Raw genomic sequence first — 7,751 nt, forward strand, 5'->3', positions numbered from 1 at the left:
ATGTATTCTATAAAAGTCATGTTGGGAAACAATAATAAATTTTAATAGCAACTCTGAAATAAATTGCAACAATGATAATAATTTTTATATTGTAGTATCAACAAGTTACAATAATAATAATAGTAATGATGATGATAATAATAATAATAATAATAATAATAATAATAGTAGTAGTAGTAGTAGTAGTAATAATAATACTTAAATCACTATTATAATATTTTAAGGAACTTATAAAATACTTGAGTCGTGTTAGGCACTGTCCTATGAAACTATTTCTGCAATGTGAAATATTTTCCTAGGATTAAACAAGCACTTCCCTAATATTAATTAAAGGATACATGAATCAACAAAATTAATTATAAACCAACAAGTTTTAACTTATAAGAGAAATAATAGAATAAATTAAAAATAAATTAAAGTTAGAAAAAAGAGAGAAAAATAGAAGTTGGGTTGTTGGTGCATTCAGAGAGGAAAATGACTGGCTATTTATAGCCATTTTAAAGTGGGGAAAGTTGTAATTAAAGAGAAAGTGTATAGTATTTTACTTGGGGAAAAAGCACACGTTTCAATTTGATCCCAAGTAAACACATACTTGGTCACAGATTGGCCAAGTGGACAAAGTGGAGTCCACGTATATTTTAAAATATCTATCAATCCCCCATAAATTTTAAAATATTTAAAATAAAAGGTTAAAACTTGTTGGATTTATATGGACAAAATGCAATAGGTTTGATGTCTTTTGGACTATGAGCCAAACTTAAAACGATAAAATTTAACTTACAGAATTATTGCTGAAATGTAACATTTTTATGAACCAATAACTCTTATTATAAGGCAGAAACTTTATCAATCACATTTTGACCGTAATTTTGTTGTTCAGCGCGGTTTTGTGTCAATAGGCCATGCGCGTGCCTAATATTCATAAGAGCTTTAGAGACTAGGCCGAAGTCTAATAGGAACGACCTCATTTCATTTCTCATATAGGTGAATTTATCCAGCGTACACTGCTTTAAATACACCATCTGTAAGGACTATGAATTCATTAAGAGTTAATAGCTCATCCCTCAATTTTGGTAGCAGTTCAAGCACTTTCAGTAAGTGCGTAATGTCAATTTCAACTTGTTATTACCCATATGAACCTACTTCATGGGATCTCCAATCACATAGGTTTGGTTACCATCTCTATTGACAATCATATTGGTCTTAACCCCATCTCTTTTGAAGTTTGAAGAATTAATTTTCTTCCTCAAGTTTAGTTAGTGAATCGGCCGAATTCAATTATGACTTCACATAATCAATAGAAATTATTCCATCTCTCAGCAATTGCTTAACAAAATCATGTCTCAGATTCATATGTCTACTCTTATAATTGTAAAATTTATTCTTCACAATAGCAATTGCGGCTTGAAAATCACAGTGTATAGATACAGGAGGCATCATACCATCTTTTGTAAAAGGGATATTTGCTAACAAATTTCTTAGCCACTCAGCCTCTGTTCCAGCCAGCTCCAGAGTTACAAACTCTGACTTTATAATTGATCTGACAATGATTGTTTGCTTAGTTGATTTCCACGATACTGCACCACCACCTAAGGTGAACATATAATCACTAGTGAATTTCGTTTCATCTGAATCAGAGATCCAGTTTGCATCCTAATATCCTTCTAAAGTAGAAGGAAAACCACTATATAGGTGATAACTCTCAAACTACACTCTTGAACGGGTGTAAGCGATCGTTGTCAATATAAAACCCAACCAGTTTGGGGTTGAATCCCACTGGGAATTGGGTGTGAACTCAAGTTATTTACGAAATAATTCACTGGTACTTTACTATTTCCTGAAATGGGGGTTTAAATTTCTCAGACAATTGTTAGTCAATTTGAGATTAATGTTTGTAATCAATATTTTATGAAATAATCGAGATTATGCTCACTAGGGTTTATGGTATATGACAGATGCTACAAATAACTCAAGGTTCTCACGGTGGTTAGGATGACAAGCTATCTCTATCGATAGTATGCTCGAATATCTCTCGACCTATTCAAGCATCTAATTTCCTAATTCTCTCGGACTTAGGGAATCGCAACTCACTGCCCAGATTTTAACTCAAGTTAATCAACCTTGTTACAGCGCTGATTATTAAACAAAGTCTTTCCGAGTCCCTGTCAATAATTCACTTCCTACTGTTTATGATTTCTTTCTCAAGCAAACCAAAGTAGGTACGCCTATTGTTTGCAACCAACAGACATAAATTAGAATATAAGAATTACCAAGAAATCCTAACACCTATTAAACCTTGAGTAATTAATCAACACCTTATCAAGACCTAACCCTGTATTCCATAACCTAGTTTAAGAGTGCTTAGCTACTCATGATGCAGGAAATAAGCACACAAGTTGAATTCATAACTGAAAGGATTAACTTACAATAATTAAGGAAATCAAAAGTGTTCTTTCAATTGAATCACAAGGAAAACCGCCAAAATATTTGTCTGAGAGAGAGAGAGAAGAAAAAGTCGTATGTTATAGGATATGTCAATTAATTGATGGATAATAGAAAAAACCCTAAAACAAGGCTTTAAATAGTTAACCCTAAATAAGGAAATAAAATTAAAGTTTCATATTTTCTTCGAAATAGATGACGGCGATTGTCACAGCCTATCATAATTTTGACGGCCTATCGCAGACGTCATCAGCTTCTCTGCAAATTCAGCTTCTGCTGCCTAAAGTTGATGACGACAGTGATGGCCTATCAGGATCTTGATGACGTGTCATGAATGTCTTCATCTCCTCCTCCATTTTGGTAATTTCTGCCTAAGGTTGACGATGATTCTGACGGCTTATCATACTTTTGACGTCTTATCAGCATATATCATCATAGCATTCACTTCATGCCAAATCTCTGGTTACATTTGACGGCAACTGTGATAGCCTATCATGGGGATGACGCCTTGTCACAGATGTCGCCAGCCACACCTTTCTTCAGATTTCTTCATCTTTTGACTTTTTTTCCTCCATTCTTGTTGGTTCTCTATCCCGTTAGCTTAATCGGTAAAATTAACATAAACACATCAAAAAATAACAAAAGTTGCTTAAGGCCTCGCAATTATTCTAGGTTAAAGGCCTCAAATGTGTTTGAAATTGTGCACACATCAACACCCTCAACTTAAAACAATTGCTTATCCTCAAGCAACTTAATCCAACTAAGGGAACACTTAGCACATTTAGCAGCCAATTTTTCATTTAAGCTCGACACAAAGTTATCCTTTCAATGCCAAAAAAACTAATACCAACTGTGCATATTATTGAAAACAATACTGTAACACAAAGGAATCAAACGGCAGCATCAATCTTAGCTGCAATAATCATTCACATATCAATGTCACACTATCTAAACAAGCAAGTAGCTAGCAATGATACCAGTGTGCCCTCACAATAAAGAAATCCCCTTTCTCTCATATAAGGAATCCAATAATACAAATATGGAGTTCATCGCAAGACTCTCATGCTCAAAAGAAAGTTCCAGTCAGTGTATACCAAGTGTCATAGGCTTGCCCTTATTTTCGTTACCAAAATCCTCAGATAGGTCAGCTAGAATCACTATAGGATTTCTTTTAGGCTTGTAGTATGGTTTAGGGTTGGTATGATATTCAAGGTTATTAAGTGTGACTATGCCTCCTTGACACTACACTACTTTCTTGAGACTCACTTATTATCCTCTTTCTTTTCTTCTCTTCTCTTATAAGAAATCCAAATTCATGTTGGGTACTGCCCTCTTTTTTTTGAATATCCACCCTTTTTCACACTCATTTTACACCATGTACCCCTATGATAGCCACCCTCAACTTAGGTTGTTTTTCTAGATCAAGGTGCTCAGTGTCCAAGGAAGGCCAGGGATAAACAGGTTCATTATGGTATACATGGGAAGGTGATAGGTGTCATACAAAAGAAAGGGTCAATTTAGGCTCTAAACAGGGATCAAGGGGTGTTATGCATACATGAAAGAATATTTTAGGCTAAAAATGGGTTAATTAATGATGGCCTATGATCCTGTCCTAACTCCTATCCTCAGACCATGGCAAGACCAACCAGGCAAGTTCTGGCTTTAGCATACTGAGGGAAATAAGTAATAGCTCACATGCACCTGGCACACAAGTATATCACAGGCCACCACTTATCTAGTTCATGTAAATTTTATTTTTTTTAATCAGGCAGCCATAACTAATGCCACAACAAGATTCACAATGGTCACAAGTAAATGTAATCCACATAGTTTATCAAACAAGACATTGGAAGGATGTTCAAAAGTTGAGCAAGGATATGTCACTGCCTTTTGTGCTTGTATTTCTCCTAGTTGCCCAAAGCTATGTTACAACAGTAGACTACCCTCCACCCTCAACTTAGAATTAAAGCAAAACTAAACTAAGAGTTAGAGTAAACCTATACTGGGTTGGTCTTTGGGATCATGGGTTGCCTCCTATGCAGAGCTTGATTTAACATCGCGGCATGAATCAGGTATCTCGATTACCTCAGACTTCATCGAGATAGATAATGGTGATGCTTTTCATTGATTCTTTCGGGCCAATGTAAAGCTTCACCCATTGCCTATTTACCTTGAATATGTTGCCGTTTTCATTTTCAAGTTCCATTACTCCAGATGAGTGGACTTGACTAACCATAAAAGGACTTGACCACTTAGATTTCAACTTCCCTGGGAATAATTTGAGTCTGGAATTAAACAGAAGCACCAAATCCCCCTGTTTGAATTCTCGTTTCTCTATTCTCCAATCATGGTACTTTTTTATCTTTTTTTTATACAGATCTGCTCATTCATATGCCTTGAGAAGGAATTCATCTATCTCATTCAGTTCCCCCAGTCTCATCTCTGCTACTTCCTTCCAATTCAAAATCAACCTTTTGAGTGCCCATAAAGCCTTGTGTTCCAGCTCTATTGGCAGGTGGCAAGCTTTTCCATAGACCAGCTGAAATGGTGACATGCCAATGGGTGTATTGAAAGCAGTTTGGTATGCCCATAAGGCATCATCAAGCTTTCGAGACCAGTCTTTTCAGCTAGCATTCACCATTTTGCCTAGGATGGCTTTAACTTCACGATTCGACACCTTCACTTGCCCACTGGTTTGTGGGTGGTATGGAGTAGCCACTCTGTGTTGTTTCACTCCATATTTTGCCAGAGCTGCTCAAAATAATTTTTTGCAAAAGTGAGATCCTCCATCGCTTATGATAGTACGTGGTACTCTAAAGCAAGAGAAGATGTTCTTTTTGAGAAAAGCAACAACCCTCTTTCCTTTGTTGTCAGCCAAAGCCATAGATTTAACCCACTTAGAGACATAGTCAATAGCAACCAAAATATACTTCATCCCATACGAGCTTACAAACGGACCCATGAAGTCAATGCCCCAGACATCAAATAATTCCACTTCAAGCATCTTAGTCAAGGGCATCTCATGTCTTTTAGAGATTGACCCCTGCCTCTAACATTAGTCATATTTTTGCACAAACTCATGGGCGTCCTTAAACAATATTGGCCAATAATAGCCACTTTGCAACACCTTCCTGTCCGTTCGGTCACCCGCATGGTGACTCCCAACTGGGGAAGCATGACATGCTTCCCGTATGCACAATACGTTTACTTTCGGTACGCATCTCCATATGATATTGTCTGCACATCGCCGAAAAAGATAAGGTTCATCCCCGAAGTAGTGTGTTACATCATGCAAGAATTTTTTCCTTTGGTGGAAAGAAAGATTTTCTGGTATGACCTCACTCACAATGTAGTTTGCATAATCCGCGTACTAGGGCAATGTTTCCATAGCAGTTGCTAGGATTTCCTCATCAAGAACTGCGTTAGTTATCTTTGTTTCATCACTAGCTTCCTGTTCACCATCCATTTAAGACAGATGATCTGCAACTTGGTTTTAGCAACCTTTTTTATCTTTGACCTCAAAATCAAATTCTTGCAGCAGCAACACCTATCTAATAAGCCTTGGTTTTGCATCCTTCTTAGTCATCAAATATCTAAAGGAAGCATGGTCAGTGTGGACCACTACTTTGGTCCCAAGCAAATAAGCTCTGAATTTCTCAAAAGCATACACCACAGCCAGCAATTTCTGTTCAGTTACTGTGTAATTCTTTTGCACTCTATTCAGTGCTTTGCTGGCTTAATATATCGGATGAAATAGCTTATCCCTCTTTTGTCCCAATACAGATCCTAGGGCAACACCGCTTGCATCACACATTATTTCAAATGGTTTTGCCCAGTCAGGTGCGATAACAATAGGGGCCTCAATCAGCTTTCTTTTAAGGCACTCAAATGCCTTCAAGCACTTATCATCGAAGAAAAATTTCACTTTCTTCTCTAAAAGTTTACAAAGTGGATTTGCAACTTTTGAGAAATCTTTTATGAACCTTCAATAAAAGCCTGCATGACCAAGAAAACTACGCACTCCCTTTACAGAAATGGGAGGTGGTAATTTCTTGATAACTTCCACCTTTGCTCGATTAACTTTAATACCTTTTTCAAAAAATTTATGGCCAAGAACGATACCCTCCTTTACCATGAAATGGTATTTTTCCCAGTTAAGCACCAGGTTAAATTCAACACATCTTTGCAAGGCTACATTTAGATTCTCCAGACATATTTTAAATTAATCACCCACCACAGAGAAATTATCCATGAACACCTCTATGGTGTCTTCTACCATGTCAGAGAAGATAGACATCATGTACCATTGAAAAGTGGTGGGTGCATTGCATAGCCCAAATGGCATCCTTTTAAATGTAAAGGTGCCATATGGGCATGTGAATGCCGTCTTCTCTTGATCTTCAGGTGTAATGCAGATTTAGTTATATCCAGAATAACCATCCAAGAAGCAATACCACTCCCTACCGGCTAATCGATCAAGCATTTGGTCCATAAAAGGCATTGGTAAGTGGTTCTTCAGAGTCCAAGAGTTTAACTTGTGGTAGCCCATGCAAACTCTCCACCCAGTTACTGGCCTGAGTGGAATCAACTCATTCTTTTCATTAGAAACCACCGCTATACCCCTTTTTTGGGCACGCATTGAACTGGACTCACCCACTTGTTGTCAGAAATAGGGTAAACCACTCCCGCATCTTACCACTTAATAATCTCCTTCTCAACCACCTCTTGTATTGGTGATTTAAGACGGTGTTGATGCTCTATGGTTGGAATACAATCTTCTTCAAGTTGAATTTTATACATACAAATGCCAGGGGAAATACCCACAATATCTGTGATGGTCCATCCAATTGCTCTTTTGTGCTTCTGAAGTACTGAAATAAGTGCCTTTACCTGTTGTTCTTTTAAATCAGCTACAACAATAATAGGTAGTGTGTTCCCTTTACCCAGAAACACATATCGTAAGTGTCCAGGCAGCTCTTTCAATTCCAACACTGGGGGTTCTTCAATAGATGGCTTGGCATTAGTCCATTAGCAAGGTCAAGGTCTAGCTTTTTAGGAGCATAAGGGTATGAACCCATGCCAGTCAAGGCACAAACTGTCTCTTCATACTCCTCCATACATTCACTACCATAGTTCATCATGACCGCGGCCAAAGGTTCGATAAAAAGTTGTTCAGTTCTGAGCACATCCTATTCGTCCTCAAATTACACATCAACTACTGAGAATACACTCATTTCCTTATGCTATTTCATTGATTTGCCTACATCAAATCGTACCACTTCATCGTTTACCCTGAATAAGAGTTTATT

This window comes from Capsicum annuum, chromosome 4, assembly GCF_002878395.1.
Source record: "Capsicum annuum cultivar UCD-10X-F1 chromosome 4, UCD10Xv1.1, whole genome shotgun sequence".
NCBI classification, from domain to species: Eukaryota; Viridiplantae; Streptophyta; class Magnoliopsida; order Solanales; family Solanaceae; genus Capsicum; species Capsicum annuum.